Below are 3,758 nucleotides of genomic sequence, written 5' to 3'. Positions count from 1 at the left end.
AATACCAAAAATTTTAGATGCCAAGTATTTAAGCATGACAGTTCCAAATAACCAAAAACATACTTGAATAACCTAAAAAAAAAGAAAACAAAAATAACTTTGATGCTTCATATTCCATAGACATAGACTAGGAAGAAAAAAATAAATGCTTTAATCATACATGAAATATATATTGCTGTCTACAAGAGAAATGCTAGAAAATGCATCTCAATTTAAAATCAAGCGTGTTGCTCAAAATCAAGGGGCAATAACTAAAAATAAAAATATAATCATACAATCTTATCAAAATTAATATATTTTATAGAAGATTCACACAACCACTGCAGTTAAATTCCCTTTAACAGTTTCTTATACATGCACTGTTTCTCAGATGAAACATGAGTAATAAATGAAACTAGAATTTTTTAACTACATACCCAGGATTCACTTTAACTTTTTTCAAAAAAAGGGCAATTTGGTATATTAAAATTGAGCCCTAATACACTATGAAACTGTTGGATCCCCGGAATTACACAGATCATTTTCTTAACAGTAAAACATAAAACCAATGATATATTTTAGAGAAGAAAAAACATAAGCATTAAAATAGATTGATTCTTACCCATAAACTAAGTTCAGATATATTTATTTCCAGGAAATGTGGTTTCATTGCCAGATTACCCTGAGTAGAAAAAATAACATAGCATACACAGTTAATATTTATAGACATAAATTCAAACCAAAAAATTCTTCTAAATAATAAGATACTCAAGTATCTAAAATTTAGCACACAGTCAACTTTCCCACATACCATCCACATGCTCATTTCTACAGTCAGTGACTTCAAGGTATAGCCCTATTATCCAAAGTCAACTAGGTGAGTGCATGACTTTTAAAGTTGAAAAGGAAATCACCATATGTAAATGTCTACGACTGATGTGACAAATCTGATTTATTTCTGAGCCATGAGGTATATAATATTTTCAGAATTTTGGACAGTAGTCATACAGGCATAAGATTTTCCTTTAGCTAAAAATTACTGACTCTTAGGGTAAACAATAAATGAAATTTTAATGGATTAACTAAATACTTCTCTTGTCAAATCTTAAGTATTTTCAGGTAGTAATGCTCCCAAACTGTATTACCCTTGGGGAGCTAAAACTACTTCAAACATGGCAAAAATACGATTAGAGATCAAAACATAAATACTTGAAACTAAATTAAATCTTTTTGGAAGTTTCTGAATACCTGAGAATACAAAATGTGATACGATTCAGGTTTCAAAGTGATTAATTATAAATATATGTAAATGTGTGTTTATAGTTAAATATGCACAAACATGCTGTATTCCCTGTTATCATTTATTTTTATACAGCAGAATATATGGAATATACATAAATACGCTTAATTCATACCTAAGATGCACCTCAGTGTGAAGCATCTAGCACCATACCTGACATGCAGAACTGAAGAGAAATTTCCTACAAAATGTATTTAAATTAGATTTTATTTATATGTAATATTCGATTCAATGGTTTCCCTGTCCATAGTACCAAGATTCATGTACTTGATCCTGGGTGATAGCAGTACATGACAAAGTACATATGTAAAATATACAACTGAGTACTTTGTCACTTTGACACAGAACTGAAGAACTATACTTATTAATCCCAAAGTTATGATTTTTCTCGTTGTTGCTGAAAATATAGCATCATGCTAATTGCTAATTTCTGTAGCTAAGTATACTCAACGCACAACCTGAAAAGGGTGGTGGCCCAGACTGGGAAGAGGCATATTTTTGAGAAACAGGTTTTTAAATAAATATTATTTGTAAAATAAATGAAAACAGAGGTTTCAAATGTAATGGCTTCTAGAAATTAAGAAACCCCAAATGATCTGAGTAACTTAATTACTCAAGAAGTAGAATATATTCCAATTACAACAGTGCAACACGCTTTAAAAGTCATCAGGAAACTAAAGCACATGCACTTTAAACATAAGAAACAACAAGTTTGCAAAACATTTTAATAGAAACCCACTAAAAAAAAGGCAGTCTTTAAATTTCAGAAGACTTTTAGATTTACAAAGTCATCCTGCCAGTCAGGCACAGTGGCTCACACCTGTAATCCCAACACTGTAAGCCCATCCCAATGAGGTGGGCTGATCACCTGAGGTCGGGAGTTTGAGACCAGCCTGACCAGTATGGAGAAACCCCATTTCTACTAATAATACAAAATTAGCTGGGCATGGTGGCATATGCCTGTAATTCCAGCTACTCGGAAGGCTGAGGCAGGAGAATCGCTTGAACCCGGGAGGAGGAGTGAGCGAGACTGCGCCACTGCACTCCAGCGTAGGCAACAAGAGCGAAACTCCGTTTAANATATATCAAAAAATGTGTCGACTTCCAAATACCGCAGAGTGAAGAAACTGGTATTTCCCCTTCTCCAAAACAACTTTAAAATTGGACAAAATTATTTAAAAAACAATCATAACAGGTCTAGAAATTAACCAAAAGGAAGCAACAACGTGGGAAGCATTCATTCATAAAAAACTGAGAAACTCTGGGTAAAAACAGTGGGAGTCTGCGGCATTTTTACCTAGGTTGCTCCCATACACCTCGGCACCACCCCATCTCCCCATACTGTTAGTGCAACAGTTCTTTTGAAGAGGGCAGGACGGAGTGTGGCTGGTCATGAAAAGAACCTTTACTACTGGAGCAGGCTGACCCGATTTGGGGCGGACAGCTAAAAGCCTATGCTCAGAGGCACTGTCAGTAAAAGAGAACTCAGTAGGAAATGAAAGGGTTGGTAGCATTGCCACTCTCTTCCTTTAACCAATGTCAAAATTAAGAATTTATGAGCCAATGCCCTTGATCAACGTTACATATTTCTAAACATACTAAAGTTACAACTAAGTTATTTCTAATTTGCAAATAACATAGTTTATAGCATCTTGTTTTGGCTCTGGCATAATTTTAGGCGATGACAGAAAAGGACAATAATCGCTTTAACCTGAATTAATACCTTAACTGGCTCATTTTCCCCCAGTGAGGAAAACAGATTCCATAAATGCAGGACTAGGGTTATCTCACTTGTCTTCCTGCTCGTGCTCTGCATACTGGCTGACTCACCCACCTTTCAGCTCTCATCCTCAGATGACTTCCAGGATCCTTCCCTAATGTTCCTCCTGTGTATTCCTGCAGCACTCTGTACTTAATTTTTTATCATAGCCTTTATTACACTGTATTATAACTGCTAGAAATTGTTTCTATTTTCCAAATTTTCCACTAGACCATACCTTACTCAGTTTTGTATCTCTAGGATACTTTCCACTGTCAGGCACACAGGAGGTACTGAATGAATGAATGAATGAATGAATGAATGCATTTTCAATTATAGTTTTATAGTTTTAAAAATCTTTCCACAGATTGTAGACCACCCATTTAATGGTCCATGTGTTTTCAATCTTTTAAGCAAAAACAACTCTTGTTCTTACGAAAACCTATATGAAAGAGATTAAGGTTAAACTGCCCTGGGTAAGAGAGGCTAGGAGATGGGGGAGTACACAGCTCTCAGGGAAGAGTCCTGGGAAGTCCTAGGACTTCACATAACCCAGTTTCAAAACCATAGCATTAATCTAGTACAGAAAGAAAAATAATTTATATATAAATAAAATCATATAATTTTATTTTTCTTTCTGTACTGTATATATGAAATCAAATATAATTTATATATAAATAAAATCTTATAATTTTATTTTTCTTTCTGTACTAGATTAAT

At 34.2% G+C, this 3,758-nt stretch overlaps 1 long non-coding RNA gene across 1 annotated transcript in view; it reads right to left on the bottom strand.

The window, feature by feature from the left end:
• LOC108532388 (uncharacterized) overlaps positions 1-3,758 on the bottom strand; it is a 7,805-nt gene continuing 4,047 nt past the window's right edge. The window contains exons 2-3 of the long non-coding RNA XR_001886430.1: positions 602-661; positions 1-72 (exon numbers count right to left, since the gene is read on the bottom strand). This is a non-coding gene — a long non-coding RNA (uncharacterized LOC108532388). The remainder of the gene's footprint in view (positions 73-601; positions 662-3,758) is intronic.

This window comes from Rhinopithecus bieti, unplaced genomic scaffold (assembly GCF_001698545.2).
Source record: "Rhinopithecus bieti isolate Rb0 unplaced genomic scaffold, ASM169854v2 scaffold_10015, whole genome shotgun sequence".
Lineage (NCBI taxonomy): Eukaryota > Metazoa > Chordata > Mammalia > Primates > Cercopithecidae > Rhinopithecus > Rhinopithecus bieti.
This window is presented reverse-complemented; position numbering and strand designations above follow the sequence as displayed.